The sequence below is a fragment of the Dendrobates tinctorius genome, unplaced genomic scaffold (genome assembly GCF_039654945.1).
Source record: "Dendrobates tinctorius isolate UK_male_01 unplaced genomic scaffold, ASM3965494v1 ptg000039l, whole genome shotgun sequence".
Lineage (NCBI taxonomy): Eukaryota > Metazoa > Chordata > Amphibia > Anura > Dendrobatidae > Dendrobates > Dendrobates tinctorius.
The window spans coordinates 26,913,471-26,933,867 of record NW_027361707.1 but is presented as its reverse complement, the minus strand read 5'-3'; positions in this window follow the sequence as shown (position 1 = coordinate 26,933,867).

Below are 20,397 nucleotides of genomic sequence, written 5' to 3'. Positions count from 1 at the left end.
TACATACATACTACATGCTACATACATACTACATATATACTACATGCATGCTACATACATACTACATGCTACATACATACTACATACATACTACATACATACTACATGCATGCTACATACATACTACATGCATGCTACATACATACTACATACATACTACATATATACTACATGCATGCTACATACATACTGCATGCTACATACATACTACATACATACCACATATATACTACATACATACTACATGCATGCTACATACATACTACATACATACTACATACATAACACATATATACTACATGCATGCTACATACATACTACATGCTACATACATACCACATACATACTACATACATACTACATGCATGCTACATACATACTACATGCTACATACATACTACATATATACTACATGCATGCTACATACATACTACATGCTACATACATACTACATACATACTACATGCATGCTACATACATACTACATACATACTACATACATACTACATGCATGCTACATACATAACACATATATACTACATGCATGCTACATACATACTACATGCTACATACATACTACATATATACTACATGCATGCTACATACATACTACATGCTACATATATACTACATGCTACATACATACTACATGCTACATACATACTACATACATACTACATACATACTACATGCTACATACATACTACATATATACTACATGCATGCTACATACATACTGCATGCTACATGCATGCTACATACATACTACATACATACTACATGCTACATACATACCACATATATACTACATACATACTACATACAATACATTCATACAATACATACATAGACATACAGTACATATAACATAGAGTAACATACTTACCAATACTTGTCACATTGTTCCCCGAAGCCATTGTCTTTTAAAGGAATAAATATTAACATAACAAACCACAAAAATACTCACCCACGATCCGAAGCAGTCCACGAGTGTGTCCCACGACGATCTTGGGTAGAGAACTGCAGCATCAGCTGATGCCGCCGTTCTCTACGGGCTGCAGGAATCCAATGACGGAAGGTAGGTATCCTTCCGCACTGTATTCCTCCGCCACTTAAAAAAAAAAAAGTCCCTAGTCTCACTTTATGCCATTGCTGCGTGGGAAATTCCCACACAGCAATGGCATAAAGTGAGACTAGGGACTTTTTTTTTTTTAAGTGGCGGAGGAATACAGTGCGGAAGGATACCTACCTTCCGTCATTGTATTCCTGCAGCCCGTAGAGAACGGCAGAAACAGCTGATGCTGCAGTTCTCTACCCAAGATCGTCGTGGGACACACTCGTGGACTGCTTCGGATCGTGGGTGAGTATTTTTGTGGTTTGTTATGTTAATATTTATTCCTTTAAAAGACAATGGCTTCGGGGAACAATGTGACAAGTATTGGTAAGTATGTTACTCTATGTTATATGTACTGTATGTCTATGTATGTATTGTATGAATGTATTGTATGTAGTATGTATGTAGTATATATGTGGTATGTATGTAGCATGTAGTATGTATGTGTATGTAGCATGCATGTAGCATGCAGTATGTATGTAGCATGCATGTAGTATATATGTAGTATGTATGTGGTATGTATGTAGCATGTAGTATGTATGTAGCATGCATGTAGTATGTATGTAGTATGTATGTAGCATGCATGTAGTATGTATGTAGCATGTAGTATATATGTAGCATGTAGTATGTATGTAGCATGCATGTAGTATATATGTAGTATGTATGTAGCATGTAGTATGTATGTAGCATGCATGTAGTATGTATGTAGTATGTATGTAGCATGCATGTAGTATGTATGTAGCATGTAGTATATATGTAGCATGTAGTATGTATGTAGCATGCATGTAGTATATATGTAGTATGTATGTAGCATTTAGTATGTATGTAGTATGTATGTGGTATGTATGTAGCATGTAGCATGCATGTAGTATGTATGTAGCATGCATGTAGTATATATGTAGTATGTATGTAGCATGTAGTATGTATGTAGTATGTATGTGGTATGTATGTAGCATGTAGCATGCATGTAGTATGTATGTAGCATGCATGTAGTATATATGTAGTATGTATGTAGCATGCAGTATGTATGTAGCATGCAGTATGTATGTAGCATGCATGTAGTATATATGTAGCATATATGTAGTATGTATGTAGCATGTAGTATATATGTAGTATGCATGTTTCATGCATGTAGTATATATGTAGTATGCATGTTGCATGCATGTAGTATATATGTAGTATGTATGTAGCATGTAGTATGTATGTAGTATGTATGTAGTATGTATGTGGTATGTATGTAGCATGTAGCATGCATGTAGTATGTATGTAGCATGCATGTAGTATATATGTAGTATGTATGTAGCATGCAGTATGTATGTAGCATGCAGTATGTATGTAGCATGCATGTAGTATATATGTAGCATATATGTAGTATGTATGTTGCATGTAGTATATATGTAGTATGAATGTAGCATGTATGTAGTATGAATGTAGCATGTATGTAGTATGAATGTAGCATGTATGTAGCATGTAATTTTTTTTTTTTTTTTACATTCAACACATTAGCCGGATGATGGGACTACTACTGTCCCATCATTGGCTAATGTGTCAATCACTGTCATGGTAGCAGGCATCGCCCGATGGGACTTGTAGTCCCATCGGACGATGCCTGCACAGACCCCCGAAGCCTGCACAGCCCCCCGGCAGGCCGGCACAGCCCCCCGGCAGGCCGGCACAGCCCACCGGAGCCTGCACAGCCCCCCGGCAGGCCGGCACAGCCCACCGGAGCCTGCACAGCCCCCCGGCAGGCCGGCACAGCCCCCCGGCAGGCCGGCACAGACCACCGGAGCCTGCACAGACCCCCTGGCAGGCCGGCACAGCCCCCCGAAAGGCCCGTACAGACCCCAGAGAGGCTGTACAAGGCAAAAACAGGGTTTTCTTATTCCGATACCGGAAGTCCCATAGACTTGAATGGGACTTCCGGTATCGGAATCGGCGATACCGATACTTTTTTTTAAGATCGGCCGATCCATTCCGATCCGATACTTTGAAGTATCGGACGGTATCGCTCAACTCTACTGATGACCTTTACACGCCAAGCCAGTCACAGTAATGCCACAACCAAGATGGCTACGGCATTAATGTGACTGGCAGGCAATGCTCGCATGTTTTTTTTGCTGTCTAAAAAGTGGCAAATATGTGGGGCATGGACTCAATCTCCCGCTCAACCATTTAAAAAATACATGCCGGGTACCGAGCATCACGAGCACACTGATGCTCAAGCAAGTGACGAGTAGTGACGAGCACGCTCGCTCATCACTAGATACTATATAAAGAATAGAAAATAATGGATCTATCTTGGTCTAAACATCCTCACATGCAGAATGCAATATTATTGTATTATCTAGGATTATAATAATGTGCCTGCACTGCCCTGGTATTTACATATTAGCTTAATTATTTGCAACTGAGGATAATCTGTGGCTGAGCACCAGCTGGAGAGCCAAAGGTTAACTCAACTTTATACAAGCTAAAATAATAAATCTAAAAATATAATGAATAGCCTCTAACAAGTCTATAGCAAGCAAAAAAATCTATGCATATTGATAAATAAATTAAAGGAGATGCCTGGTTGTAAAATCCCATTTTCAAATGTAGTGATGAGCGAGTGTACTTGTTGCTCGGGTTTTCCCGAGCATGCTGAGGTGATCTTCGAGTATTTTGGCGTGCTCGGAGATTTAGTGTTTGTCGACACAGCTGCATGTTTTGCGGCTGCTTGACAGCCTTAATATATGTGTTCAATTCCTAATAAGCAGGCAATCCCCACATGTATTCAGCCTGTCTAGCAGCTGCAAATCATACAGCTGTGTTAACAAACAGTAAATCTCTGAGCACGCCAAAATACTTGGAGGATACCAGAGCATGCTCGGGAAAACCCGAGCAACGAGTACACTCGCTCATCACTAATTATTAGGGACTTCTGAGATAACATTGGGGACGAAGTCTCCAATTAAAGTGGAAAACAGCATTAAAGAGGGTCTCTCCATTTTGAGGACCCCAAATGCATGTACATTACATGGACATGCCATTATAGAAGTTATCCACGACTTGTACAACTTCTTGTCATACCCCTCGCTTGGCCCCCATGAAATAATAACGCTTATACTCACCTCCAGTGCCGGCACCATTCCGCAGTGTTGGCACTCGCTCTCCCTGGGATCCCATTCTGTTTTTGTGACACATGACCCCGGCACCCAATCAGCTTTGGTGCCACTGGTCCCACCTCCTGTTGAATTGAGCATGAAGAAGAAGTCTGAAATCAGCAGCAGGTCAGACTTCCTTGTCATGTTCGATTTGTCTGAATGCGAAGACAGTGACGCTAGCGCTAATTGGGCGCCGATGTCACATGTCACAACAACCACATGGGAGCCCCGGGAGAGCAAGTGCCATCACCAGCATAGGAGGTGAGTATAGGATTTATTGTTGTATGGGGGCCAAACATTTTGACCAAGAAAGGCTTGACCTAGTGGTGGCAACCCCTTTAAATTCAATGAGAAATGTGTGATTCTTAATTTGCCTTGTGGTGCTGCTGCACAGAAAGTGACCTCAGCAACTATATTCCCCAAGGCATAAAAGGAACCTGTCAGCAGAATTGTGCACAGTAACCTACAGACACAGTGTCAGGTCGCCGAAAGCTGCTATTGTGCAGGCGTCGGCTGCGTCTTCTTGGAGGAGGAATTTTTTCTCTAGCTAGATGGTGCCAGTGGCACCTGTGCAGTAGCAGCTACTGCACCGGCAGCGCCATCTTGGAGGAGGAATTTTTTTTTTCTACAAAGATGGCACTACCGGCGCCTGTGCGGATCACAGATAGCTGCTACTGCGCAGGCGTAGCAGACGCCATTTTCAACCAGATTTTTTAATGAATTTCAGGATAACCTCAAACAAATGAATTAAATACACATTACATATTTGATTAGGCTGAAGCTCAGGCGCCACCGCCGGCACCTGCCTGCAGAAGGGGATTTTTTTCTCTCCAAGGTATGTATATAATATTCATTATGTAAACTAGGGGGCAGATCAGTGAGGGATCAGCGACCTGTCAAAAGCCATACCGGTGCCCATAGGTGCTTGGGTTGGGGTGTTAGAACGCATGTCTTTCAAACAACCACACTCTCTGGTCAAATACCTCTCGATATCTCTTTGCATGTAAGGCAAGAAGAAATCTTCATGAACCAGGTTCATAGCCCTTTCTATTCCTAGATGTCCCTTGTCTTCATGGAGTTCTTTAAAGACCAGTCTATGATATATTCAGGGTAGTACTAACTGGTTATAGGAAGTTTCGCCCTCAGCAGTTCGCCCCCAGCAATTTGCCCCCAGCAGTTCACCTCCAGGTACATTTCCCCTCCACACATTTTGCCCCTATCATTTGCCAAATGCTGGTAAAAAAATGTGTGGGGGCGAAATGTACCCAGGGGCGAACTGCTGGGGGCAAACTGCTGGGGGCGAAACATCCAAATCTCGTACTAACTATTGTTTCTGCCCTCTTTTGCGATACAAGATACTGTCTTTGCTGATGTAGAGCTTTGCCCATTCTTTAAATTAGATAGCTACTGCTGGTGACTCCGTAACTCTCTCTCGCTTCCTCCGTAACCGATTTTGGCTTACATAAGGTAGAATTCTGCCAATTATTTGTTTCTCTCGTTGTGCTTTCTGGATCGCTTCTTTTGATAGCTGTTGAATGGACATAGTGTGATCTTGATCCTTCGCTTTCACAGTAATTGCCATTGTCAAAGGACACCACAGCGGTGTGCATTCTTTGTGCTGGACCTGTACTGCCTGTACATTGCTCACAATAGCTTCTAGGCTGACTTCATCATAGCACTCTTGCATGAACTCTTCAGACTCCAACGGTATTCTAGACAATCTATCTCCATCAGAATTGCATTTTCCTGTCCTGTACTTGATACTGAAATTGAAGTGAGCTAGTTCAGCTACCCACTCTTGGCCCAGAGTGTTCAGTTTGGCAGTGATGAGGACGTAGATCAGAGGGTTGTTGTCGGTGTATACCTCAAACTCGTGGCTGTAATAGACATAATCTCTAAATCGCTCACAGATAGCCCATTTCAAAGCCAGAATGTAGATGGCAATTCTTCTCATCATCTGTCATCATTCTGGAACCGTAGCCAATGAATCTCAATTTGCCATGTTGATGCTGGTACAGGGCAACTCCAAGTCTCACTTGAGAAGTGTCACAATGAAGGACGAATGGTCAGTTGAAGTCAGGATATCCCATTTTGGGTAGCCTTACAAGATAATCAACCAGTTCTTCCAATATCTCCTGGTGACAATATTTCCAGATAATTGGTTGCTGATCAGAAGCTGTGTTTCTTCCTTTGGGATGAATCCTGTACATTTTCGTCTCCATGGATGTTGATGAATTTAATGTTACCCCCAAGAGAAGGTATAATGGAACAGCAATCCGGGAATAATTTTTGGTTTAGGTTCTGTCATAGGAGAGGAATCAAAGAATCTTCCTCAGCTCCCCCAGAGTAGAGGGATGATTGTATTTAAAGGACATTACCAGAGCAATTTCCTCTGCGTCCATGGTGGATCCATCTCCGGACACCATTTTTCCCAGGAATCAAACTTGTTTCTTGAACAGTTCACACTTCTTTGGGATTATCTTGACTCCATATTGTTAATAATGTTGGAGTATGGTCCTGTCCAACATGTTTGGAGAAAGTCTTGCGATGTAACACATTGTGAGCTAGGTACGGCTGGCAGATATAATCTCTTATTTCTTCTAGACATGCTTCCATGCTCCTCTGGAATTCTGCAGGGGCAGAGCTGAGCTCAAACAATCTATGGATACACTCGTATAAACCCTACAGTGTGATGAATGCTGTCAAGGGACTCTTCGATAAAACCTTGGTGGTACTCCTTACCCTGGTCAAGGACAGAGAACCAGGTACTTCCTGACAAACTATCCAGCATGTCTTGAATCTTTGGTATCGCATGCCTGTCAGGAATCAACTTCCTGTTTAGTTCCCGGCAATCACAACAAAGCTTCACTGTGCTTCCTTCTTCCTATCTGATATCAGCCTGATGAAGGGACGTAAGTGTGGCGCCCCCAGGAGTATGGCCGCCACAGTGGCTTTGCCTTACTCCAGGGCAGGGTAATGCCAGGCTTGGAGGCAATGATGGGTCTCTCTCGCAGTCAATCCATACATGCAACACAGTTCCACTCCAGGCCAGCAGGGGGAACTCTGAACCAGGATTAAGGGGAGGGGTGCCCTCTGAGGGCCAAGAGGAAGGAGTGGTCAGTTAGTCTGCGGAGGGTGAAGTGTGCAGATGTGTGGAAAGAAGCTGGAGGTTGAGCTAGGAAGGAGAACTCCCTCAGCTTGAGAGCGCACGAACTGGAGCTTGGTCTCCACAGCTGTACGGATACTAAAGGTCCTACAGCAGATACCAGAGGAGTAGGAGGCTGTAAATTCCCTACTCCCATCTAATACTTGAGGTACAACAGCATCTTGGATAGAGAGCCAGGACTAAAGAGGAGTCCCTGAGAGAGGCTACAGCTGTCTGCCGTGCAAGTGAGGTTCTTGGGAACATCAGACAGGAGGAACTCTAGAGTAACTAAGTACTGGAGTGCTTCACACCACAAGGCGCTAGAAAGGAGACTGCACAGCCCGTCTGTGAGAGAGAATCCCTGAGTTGCTTCCAGGCTAGCCTGCTCCAATACCATCTGTAATCAGGACTCTGGACTGCAGTTATCAAGTAAAAGTACAGAAACTGCACCCCGCTGTGTCTTGTCTGCTTCTTACCCTTACGGCACTGCTACATCACCGTGCCAACCACCGCTACACTGCCCTGGGACATTAGCCCTGCCTGTGGAGGGCTATACCATCACTGCTGCACCACACCATCTGTCCCAGTGGAGCTGTCTGCAGCGTCGGCTTAACATCTCCCTTGCCGAACACCACAGGTGGCGTCACGAACTATTCCATTCCATTAACTACATCCCCCATTACTTGGGTGCCCAGAGCCACAGACCGGGTCACTGCTGCTGTGACACATCCCCCTGACACTGGCCCGGTACCGAGTACCCCACAGCCCTGGGAGGGCGACCCAATTTGGCGTCACAAACAGGATTACGGAGCCCGGTATCCCCAGGTCCTGTGTGTCATAGACTGTGTTGGCGCAAAAAGACTGTGTGTGAAATTGGCGCCATTGGTGCCATTGCCACGCTGCTTTGTGGGCGCAGAAGAAGTGAAGTCCCGCTCGGGACGAGAGGACAGCACGCGAGAGGAGGAGGAGCTGAGGCCTACAGCCCAGAGCGTTGGGCCTGTGAAGCAGCCGCCGGTGAGCTCACACAACCCCCCGGCCCTTGCTAACGTTAACTAGGGGGGAGAAGATGTCCGCGCCAAATGGCGATGCAGCGGCAGGCGCCGTTGCCAACCCTGCGGTACCGCCAGGAGGAGTGCCCGCTGCAGTGGTCCCTATAATGAGCGGCCTGGCTACCGCAGTACTCGGGTGAGTCACACACCCTGAGTGAATTTAAAGAGAGACTGTGCAGTTTGTTTAAAGTATACCCTCTGTCTGAAAGCCAGAAAGTAAATATCCTGATTGGACAGCTAACGGGTGCAGCGCTGAGAGAAGTGAAAGCCTGGCAGGACACTGATAAAGAGACTGTTGCAAAGGTCCTGGCCAAACTGAAGAGCACCTTTGACACCCGCCTGCAGCTGAAATCAAGATGAGGTTCTTTGGCTGTAAACAGAAGGCGCAGGACAGTATCAGGGACTATGCTCTCAACCTGCAGGAGGTGCTGCGAGCAGTCAAGCAAGTTGATCCTGACAGCGTAAAGGAAGAAGATAAACTGTTGAAGGAGCAGTTCATTGAAGGACTCCTGTCCAATACCCACAGAGGACTGTTGCGTATCATAACCTTGCAAAACCCTGATCTGGACTTTGCTGAATTTAAGGACAGGGCTATTCGGATACTGCAGGAATCCAAGGACAGCCGCCCAGCGCCCCCTAGGCGCCTAGCGATCACCTAACATCAGGAAGCCCCATCTTTCCCTTCCATCCCTGTGGAGGCTGATGCCCAAACTCTGGATAAAGATAACACTGAGGAGCTGCGTCTTCAGGTCCAGGAGTTGACCAAAGGAATGGCTGCACTCACCAAAACCGTGCTGTCCCTGCAGGTGTCCTCCAAAGACAAGATCCAGCTTGCTTCCAGTCCAGAGGATGTCCAGTGGCTCCGGAGGAGGAGAGCCCCGCCACTTCGAGGAAGAAACGACGATCGCTATGACCAGGATGGACTTCCCATTTGTCGCAGCTGTCACAAGGGAAGCCACCTTGCAAGATATTGTCCTTTAAATGAGCAACCCCTGGGGCAGAGGGCCAACCCCCAGGAGTAGGATCCCCAGGCCCAAGGAACTGGAGAGACAAGTATGTGGGAGGGAGACCAATCCTTCCTGTGGTGATTGACGGCATCCCCATGAACGCTTTGCTGGACACTGGATCCCAGGTGAACACTATGCCGTACATTCTGTACAAGAGGTATTGGGCAGATTCAGAGCTTACCAGTGGCCCAACTGATGAACTGACAGTAGTTGCTAGTAATTGTCAGTCTTTACCGCAGATACGATGTAAAGAAATTACTGTCAAAGTGGGGCGGGTAGAGCTGAAATCTCAGGGCCTGATAGTTGTTGATATTGATCGACGTGAATGTAATCCCATGATGACTCTTGGTACAAATGTAATTGAAAACTGTCTGTCCGAGGTTATTGTCTTGTTGCAACAGGTGGCTGAGACTGCTGGTTCCAGTGAACAATGAGTCCTGCAGAAGGAGAGCCGAGCCCTGATGCAAAGGCAACAGGCAGAACTCTCTGACGTAGAGATTGGCAGCGTCAGAGTGAGTGATGCCTTCCCCATTGCAATACCCCCCAGATGTGAAATGTTGGTTTGGTGTCGGGCAGCTATAGGTCTTAGAGGGAGAGATTAACAGGCGTTGGTAGAACCAGTATACTCCGAGAGCAGGCCCACTGTCCTGACAGCCAGAGGGGTGGTTGATGTACGAAAAGGGAGAGTACCTGTATGCCTTTTGAATTGTGGGGAAGACGAGGCCACAATACCTCAGTACGCCACAGTTGCTAAGCTGCTCACCGTTAATAACAACTCTTTGCAGGCAGCAGAACGCTTGGTCTCATCTGATCAGGTGGAGGACAATGGCTCTGTGAAGCAGCCAGATGAGTGGTGTCAGCAACTGCAGGTGGGAACTGACGCTACACAGAAAGAAATAAAAAAAAAATTAAAATAATTGCAAAAATATTTAAAAAAATAATAAAAAATAATAAAAAAAATCAATATTCTATAATTAAATCGATATTTGAATAAAAATATCTAAACTATAAGAGTACACATATTTAGTATCGTCGTGTCCGTAACGACCCGACCTATAAAACTGTCCCCCTAGTTAACCCCTTTAGTGAACACCATTAAAAAAAGGCAAAAAAAATGCCTTATCATCATACCGCCGAACAAAAAGTGGAATAACATGCAATCAAAAAGATGGATATAAATGAACATGATACCGCTGAAAACGTCATCTTGTCCTCCAAAAAAACAAGCCTCCATATAGTTCCATCACCAGAAAAATAAGTTATAGCTCTCAGAATAAAGCGATGCAAAAATAATTATTTTTTCTATAAAATAGTTTTTATAGTATAAAAACACCAAAACATAAAAAAGAATGTAAATGAGGTATCGCTGTCATCGTACTGACCCGAAGAATGAAACCGCTTTATCAATTTTATCACATGCGGAACAGCATAAACACCCGCCCAAAAGAAATTCATGAATTACTGGTTTTTGTTAATTCTGCCTCTCATAAATCAGAATAAAAAGCAATCAAAAAATGTCCTGTGCCCGAAAATCATACCAATAAAAATGTCAACTCGTCCCGCAAAAAACAAGACCTCACATGACTCTGTGCACTAAAATATGGAAAAATTATAGCTTTCAAAATGTGGTGATGCAAAAACTATTTTTTGCAATAAAAAGCGCCTTTTAGTGTGTGACAGCTGCCAAGCATAAACACCCGCTATAAACATCCGCTATAAATAGTTAATCAAACCTCCCCTTATCAGCACCTTAGTTAGGGAAAAATAATAAAATTGAAAAATGTATTTATTTCCATTTTGCCGTTAGGATTAGGGCTAAAGTTAGGGTTAGAGCTTGGGCTAAAGTTAGGGTTAGGGTTGGGGCTAAAGTTAGGGTTAGGGTTGGGGCTAAAGATAGAGTTGAGGTTAGGGTTGGGATTAGGGTTAGGGTTGGGATTAGGGGTGTGTTAGAGTTAGGTTTGTGATTAGGGTTATTGTTAGGGTTTTGATTAGGGATAGGGGTGTGTTGAGGTTAGAGTTGGAGTTAGAATTGGGTGGTTTCCACTGTTTAGATACATCAGGGGTTCTCCAAGTGCATCATGCATCTGATCTCAATTCTAGCCAATTCTGCGCTGAAAAAGTTAAACGGTGCTCATTCCCTTCCGAGCTCTGCCATGCGACCAAACAGTGGTTTACCTCCACATAAGGAGTATCAGCATACTCAGGACAAATTGCACAACAACTTTTGGGTTCCAATTTCTATTGTTACCCTTGGGAAAATAAAAAATTGGGGGCGAAAAGATTATTTTTACCGCTCTACATTATACACTCCTGTGAAGGACTTGGGGGTTCAAAGTGCTCACCACAAATCTAGATAAGTTCCTTAGGGGGTCTACTTTCCAACATGGTGTCATTTGTGGTGGCTTTCCACTGTTTAGGCACATCAGGGGCTCTGCAAACGCGACATGGCATCTGATCTCAATTCCAGCCAATTTTTCATTGAAAAGTCAAATGGCGTGCCTTCCCTTCCGAGTTCTGCCATGCACCAAAACAGTTGTTTACCTGCATATATGGGGTATCACCGTACTCAGGACAAATTGTACAACAACTTTTGGTGTCTAATTTTTCCTGTTAGCCTTGATAAAATAAAACTGATTGGATCTGAAGTAAATTTTTGTGAAAGGAAGTTAAATGTTCTCTTTTTAATCATTCCAAAAATTCCAGTGACGCACCTGAAGGGTTAATAAACTTCTTGAATGTTGTTTTGAGCACCTTCAGGGGTGCAAGATTTTTGAATTTTGTCACTTCTAGTTATTTTCTATCATATAGACCCCTCAAAGTGACTTCAAATGTGATGTGGTACCTAAAAAAAATGGTGTTGTAAAAATGAGAAATCGCTGGTCAACTTTTAACCCTTATAACTTTTTAACAAAAACAAATTTTGGTTCAAAAATTGTGCTGATGCAAAGAAGACATGTGGGAAATGTTATTTATTAACTATTTTGTGTGACATATTTCTCTGTTTTAAGGGTATGAAGATTCAAAGTTGGAAAATTGTGAAATTTTCAAAATTTTTGCCAAATTTCCATTTTTTTCACAAATAAACGCAATTCATATCAAAGAAATTTTACCACTGTCATGAAGTACAATATGTCATGAGAAAATAATGTCAGAAGCGTTCCAGAGTTATTACCTCATAAAGGGACAGTGGTCAGAATTGTAAAAATTGGCCCAGGCATTAACATGCAAACCACCCTTGGGGTAAAGGAGTTAAAAGGAGAAAACACATTATTTTCACCCAACCACTAACCATGAGTGGAGATGAAGTTTTGGTGTTATCATTCATATTCTCTGAAAAAAGGCAAGAAAGCAAAAATTCTGCCAAGGTATGTAAACTTTTAAGCAGAACTGTATGTGCAGATTGATAGTGTTATACAACATGACAGGTTCACTTTAATGGGAAAAAATTCTGACACATTCTTCTCAAATTGATGTTTGAGGTTTTCGGATCTATAAATGTGGCTGTTGTGCTGATCCTCCGTTTTTAAAGTGATATGACATCCATTATAGTAGTTGTACACCTTTGTGTCCATCACATGATCAGCGCGGACTCTTACCCTATGAAAAAAATACATAAATGATCCCATTCCATACTGTATCTGTAAGCAAAGATCTTAAATACAATAAAGAAATTATACAGAAATGATGAAAATTTAATTTATTTCAGTTCTTCAATACAAAAAGTGAAATTGAAGGAATTGAGGGTAAACTGATTAAATTTGCTGATGACACAAAGCTAGGAGGGATAGCTAATACTAGAGAAGAGAGAGAGAGGATTCAAAAAGATTTAAATAAACTGGAGAAGTGGGCAGCAACTAACAGAATGGTTTTTAACAGGGAGAAATGCAAAGTACTACATCTGGGCAATAAAAATGAAAAAAGCATATATAGAATGGGAGGAATAGGGCTAAGTGACAGCACATGTGAAAAAGACTTGGGTATACTAATAGATCACAGACTGAATATGAGTCAACAGTGTGATGCAGCAGCAAAAAAGGCAAATGCAATTCTAGGATGTATTAACAGAAGCATACAGTCTAGATCACGTGAAGTCATTATTTCCCTCTACTCCTCTTTGGTCAGACCTCATCTGGAATATTGTGTCCAGTTTTGGGCACCACATTTTAAAAAAGACATCAACAAACTGGAGCAAGTTCAGAAAAGAGCGACCAGAATGGTGACCGGTCTGCAAACCCTGTCTTATGAGGAAAGGTTGCAGGATTTGGGAATGTTTAGTTTGCAAAAGAGAAGACTGAGAGGAGACTTAATAGCTGTCTACAAATATCTAAAGGGCTGTCACATTGTAGAAGGATCAACTTTATTCTCATTTGCACAAGGAAAGACTAGAAGCAATGGGATGAAACTGAATGGGAAGAGACACAGATTAGATATTAGAAAAAACTTTTTGACAGTTAGAGTGATCAATGAGTGGAACAGGCTGCCACGAGAAGTGGTGAGTTCTCCTTCAATGGAAGTCTTCAAACAGAGGCTGGACAGACATCTGACTGGGATGATTTAGCGAATCCTGCTTTGAGCAGGGGGTTGGACCAGATGGCCCAGGAGGTCCCTTCCAACTCTACGATTCTATGATTCTATGATTCATATATTATATAAAGCCATTACACACAGAGTGATCTATTTCAGGTGTTTATTTCTGTTAATGTTAATGATTATGGCTTACAGCCAAGGAAAACCCAAAAGTCATTATCTCAGTAAATTAGAATACTTTATAACACCAGCTTGAAAAATAATTTTAAAATCCGAAATGTTGGCCTACTGAAATGTATGTTCAGTAAATGCACTCAATACTTGGTCGGGGCTCCTTTTGCATCAATTACTGCATCAATGCGGCGTGGCATGGAGGCGATCAGCCTATGGCACTGCTGAGGTGTTATGGAAGCTCAGGTTGCTTTGATAGCAGCCTTCAGCTCATCTGCATTGTTGGGTCTGGTGTCTCTCATCTTCTTCATGATAATACCCCATAGATTCTGGCCAATCAAGCACAGTGATACTGTTGTTTTTAAACCAGTTATTGATACTTTTTGCAGTACAAAACCTACAAAAGACAAAATGAGCAAAAACCCTGCTGTAACTAAATAAGTAAAGCAAAAGTGCATCTAAATAATACAGAGTTTTTAGTAATACTGTTTTTGATCAAAAATAGAATGAAAGCTATCCCACCACGACAAGATAACTCTGTTTGGGATAGTCCTACACTGTTTAATATTAAACCTTGTCATGTGTCAAAGTTGACCTCAATGTGTAAACAAGGCAGACAAATGGACTTGGGTCCAGAACAGTAGACACCAGTCTGGGGAAACTTTATGTACAATTTTCAGCTCAGGAGAGGGAAGCCACACCCCGGCTTGCACAGAATGCAAAATTACAAAGAAAAAAACACAAAAATTGAGCTTGGTTTGAGTTGATACACATGCAGCACATAAATGTATGTTTACATTGGCCAGTGTGGACAGGTGCCAAGTCCTGCTGGAGATTGAAATTTCCATCTCCAAAAGGCTTGTCAGCAGGAAAAAGCATGAAGTGCTCTAAAATTTCCTGGTAGATGGCTGCGCTAACTTTGGTCTTGATAAAACACAGTGGACCTACACCAGCAGATGACATGTCTCCCCAAGCCTTCACTGATTGTGGAAACTTCACACTAGACCTCCAGCAGTTTGGATTGTGTGTCTCTCCACTCTTCCTCCAGACTCTGGGACCTTAATTTCCAAATGAAATGAAAAATTTACTTTCATATGAAAACAACACCTTGGACCACTGAGCAACAGTCCAGTTCTTTTTCTCCTTGGCCCAGGTAAGACGCTTCTGTCGTCTATTGGCCATGAGGGGCTTGACACAAGGAATGTGACACTTGTAGCCCATCTCCTGGATACGTCTGTGTGGTGGCTCTTGAAGCAATGACTCCAGCAGCAGTCTACTCCTTGTGAATCTCCCTCAAAATTTTGTATGGCCTTTTCTTAACAATCATTTCAAGGCTGCGGTTATCTCGGTTGCTTGTGCACCTTTTTCTACCACATTTTTTCCATCCACTCAACTTTCCATTAATATGCTTGGATGCAGCACTCTGTGAACAGTCATCTTCTTTAGCAATGGCCTATTGTGGCTTCCCCTCCTTGTGGAGTGTGTCAGTGACTGCCTTCTGGGCATCTGTCAAGTCAGCAGTCTTCCCCATGATTGTGGAGCCTACTGAAACAGACTATGGGACCTTTTTAAATACTTAGGAAGCCTTTGCAGGTGTTTTTTGTTAATTATTCTAATTTACTGAGATAATGACTTTTGGGTTTTCATTGGCTGTAAGCCATAATCATCAACATTACCAGAAATAAAAAATTAAAATACATCACTCTGTAATGACTCTATATAATATGAGTTCCACTTTTTGTTTTGAATAACTGAAATAAATTAACTTTTTAATAATATTCTAATGCTGTGAGAAGGACCAGTATATTAGAATGTTATGTAACTATTCATTCCATCGTGAATAAGGTTTATTTGCTAAATCCATAATACCACTTTAAGACTTCTTTATAGCAAAACTCCACAGAACAAAATCAAAGTTATGTAAATGCTATGCGCCTTGCTAAGAGATTGATCCATTGATTTCATATCCTGGAATTTACAGGAGCTCTGAAATGTTTTCATAGTGTGATATGGGAAGTGTCAGAAAAGAAAAGTCAAATGGTCTTGCTCGGTACAGATTTAATCCAGCACACTGAGAAATCTTAGCAATTACTTAAAATGGACTTAGTGGATTACACATTACAGTAAGGGACTGCAAACTAGGTAGGAAAAAAAATGTTTTTCCAATACTAATAACTTCACATAATTTCATGGATCTGCACAGGAGGTGATACAGAAAATGCGATTTGCAAAGTTGCTTGAGTTTTTTCCACTATATAAATTAGAGCAATATGAAAATTGTTTTTAATATTAAAAATACCCTTAGAGTGTGACCTCTTTCTCCTCTAATCTCACTCAGAAAACAGATCGAGAGAGAATATTATTAAGCCCCCAAACCATATCGGATGACACTGATATTAAAAATGACAAAGGTTACATATTTCACACTGGGGAAAGGGAGTCTTAAATTATACCTCTATAAGTGCTATGAATGGATATAACATTTAAGTATTTGACTTCAACCTGGGCAAAACAGAATGCAAAAACAGAAAAAAATTAAAGGGACTCTATCACCCCTTTTTTTGGACTATGAGCTGCTGCCACTGACACCAGGGGCTTATCTACAGTATTCTGTAATGCTGTAGATAAGCCCCCAATGTAACCTGAAAGATAAGAAAAAGACGTTAGATTACACTCACCGGAGGGGGCGGTCTGGTCCAAAGGGTGTCGCGGTCCGGTCCGGTGCCTCCCATCTTCATTCGCTGCCATCCTCTTCTTTCCTTCCTGTCGTGGCTCCGGTGCAGGCGCACTGCTCTGCCCTGTTGAGGGCAGAGCAAAGTCCTGCAGTGCGCAGGAGTCGGGAGAGGTCTGGCGCCTGCGCACTGCAGTATTCTGCTCTGCCCTCAACAGAGCAGAGAGCCTGCGCCGGAGCCACTACAGGAAGGGAAGAATGAAGATGGGAGGAGCCGGACCGGACCGCAACACCCATCGGACCGGACCGCCCCCTTGTAGTGCAAATATAAAAATGGCTATTTTGAGTCCATATATTGAAATATACAGAATGCATTCAGACCATGACAGAGCTGCATTTCTAGTCAAACAGTTACAGACAAGATAATGGTTACAGTGACAATCTTGAGAATCTATGTTTGCTGTTTGTCATTGTAAAACATTAAGGTTTATTTAACCTCTGTCTGTGGTGAGTTTATCAGACCATTAGCTGCATTTCTGATGTGACAGAGAATGCTCCCGCAGTGACACAATGTTGAGAACTTTTGTTTATTACCTGAAACCATTTCATTTCACAAATAGTTCTAAGTTTCTATGTTTGTTATTGTAAAAACATTAACCTCTTCACGACTGCCCACAGTAGATAAACGTTGGCGCTTGCTGGGCTTTGTGCAGCGCCGACGTTTATCTACTGTCGGCGGTTTTGTGCCCCCCGGGACCCCCACATACCTTACAACGCGGGGATCCCGGTGCGCAATGCATGCTGGGACCCCCGACGTCATCGAGACCTGATTGGTTCAGGTCCCGATGACGTCAGCGTCACAGCAGCCAATGGGAGCGATCGCTGGGAAAGCTGCTTGTTTCCCGGCGATCTCCCTCATTGTAACGCGGCTTCTCCCTCTGATCTAACACTGACAGCTGATCAGAGGTGAAGCAGCATTATTGGGTGACTAGATCGCTGCCTGGCACAGCTGATCGCTGCCTGGCACAGCTGTGCCAGGCAGCGATCTTGTCACACAGTAACGCTGCTTCACCTCTGATCATCTGTCATTGTGAGATCAGAGGAGAAGTCGCGTTATTATGTGCCAGGCAGCGATCTTGTCACATAGTAACGCTGCTTCTCCTCTGATCTCACACTGACAGATGATCAGAGGTGAAGTGGCGTTACTATGAGTCAGATCGCAGGGCAGCGATCTTGTGACAAAAATAAAAAAAAAGTAAAAAAAAAAAATGCAGGGGCTAGGGCTAGGGCTAGGGTTAGGGTTAGGGCTAGGGTTAGGGTTAGGGCTAGGGCTAGGGTTAGGGCTAGGGCTAGGGCTGGGATTAAGGTTATGGGTGTGTTGGTGTTAGGTTTGTGGTTAGGGTTATGGTTAGGGCTGAGATTAGGGTTAGGGGTGTGTTGGGGTTAGGGTTGGAATTAGAATTGGGGGTTTCCACTGTTTAGGTACATCAGGGGCTCTGTAAATGCAATATGATGCCCGCAGACCATTCCATCAAAGTCTGCATTTCAGAACGTCACTACTTCCCTTCCGAGCCCCACCGTGTGCCCAAACAGTAGTTTTCTCCCACATATGGGGTACCAGCGTACTCAGGACTCAGGACAAATTGGACAACAACTCTTAGGGTCCAATTTCTCCCGTTACCCTTGTGAAAATAAAAATTGGGGGCTAAAAGATCATTTTTGTGGAAAAAAAATGATTTTTTTATTTTCACGCCTCTACATTATAAACTTTACTGAAACACTTGGGGGTTCAAAGTGCTCACCACACATCTATATAAGTTCCTTGGGGGGTCTAGTTTCCAAAATGGGGTCACTTGTGGGGGGTTTCCACTGTTTAGGTACATCAGGGGCTCTGCAAACGCGACATGACACCCACAGACCATTCCATCAAAGTCTGCATTTCAGAACGTCACTACTTCCCTTCCGAGCCCCACCGTGTGCCCAAACAGTAGTTTTCTCCAACATATGGCATACCAGCGTACTCAGGACAAATTGGACAACAACTCTTACGGTCCAATTTCTCCTGTTACCCTTGTGAAAATAAAAATTGGGGGCTAAAAGATCATTTTTGTGGAAAAAAAAATGATTTTTTTATTTTCACGCCTCTACATTATAAACTTTACTGAAACACTTGGGGGTTCAAAGTGCTCACCACACATCTAGATAAGTTCCTTGGGGGGTCTAGTTTCCAAAATGGGGTCACTTGTGGGGGGTTTCCACTGTTTAGGTACATCAGGGGCTCTGCAAACGCGACATGACACCCACAGACCATTCCATCAAAGTCTGCATTTCAGAACGTCACTACTTCCCTTCCGAGCCCCACCGTGTGCCCAAACAGTAGTTTTCTCCAACATATGGCATACCAGTGTACTCAGGACAAATTGGACAACAACTCTTAGGGTCCAATTTCTCCTGTTACCCTTGTGAAAATAAAAATTGGGGGCTAAAAGATCATTTTTGTGGAAAAAAAAATGATTTTTTTTTATTTTCACGGCTCTACATTATAAACTTTAGTGAAACACTTGGGGGTTCAAAGTGCTCACCACACATCTAGATAAGTCCCTTGGGGGGTCTAATTTCCAAAATGGGGTCACTTGTGGGGGGTTTCCACTGTTTAGGTACATCAGGGGCTCTCCAAATGCGACATGGCATCCGATCTCAATTCCAGCCAATTTTGCATTGAAAAAGTCAAACGGCACTCCTTCCGTTCTGAGCTCTGCCGTGTGCTCAAACAGTGGTTTAGCCCCACATACGGGGTATTGGCATATTCGGGAGAAATTGCACAAAAAATTTAGTGGTTCATTTTCTCTTTTTACACTTGTGAAAATAAAAAAAAATGGTTTTGAAGTAAAATGTTTGTGAAAAAAAGTTAAATGTTTATTTTTTCCTTCCATATTCCATTCATTCATGTGAAGCACCTGAAGGGTTAATAAACTTCTTGAATGTGGTTTTGAGTACATTGAGAGGTGCAGTTTTTAGAATGGTGTCAATTTTGGGTATTTTCTGTCATATTGACCCCCCAAACTCACTTCAAATGTGAGGTGGTCCCTAAAAAAAATGGTGTTGCAAATTTTATTGTAAAAATGAGAAATCGCTGGTCAACTTTTAACCCTTATAACTTCCTAAAAAAAAAAAATTATGTTTCCAAAATAGTGCAGATGTAAAGTAGACATGTGGGAAATGTTATTTATTAACTATTTTGTGCGATATCACTCTCTGATTTAAGGGCATAAAAATTAAAAGTTTGAAAATTGCAAAATTTTCTAAATTTTTGCCAAATTTTGATTTTTTTAACAAATAAGTGCAGATCATATCTAAAAATTTTTACCACCATCATGAAGTACAATATGTCATGAGAAAACAATGTCAGAATCAGTAGGATCCGTTGAAGCGTTCTAGAGTTATGACCTCATAAAGTGACACTGGTCAGAATTGAAAAAATTGGCCCGGTCACGAAGGCAAAAACAGGCTCGGGTGCGAAGGGGTTAAGGTTTATCTGTGGTAGTTTTATCTTAATCCATTGTAGCTTTT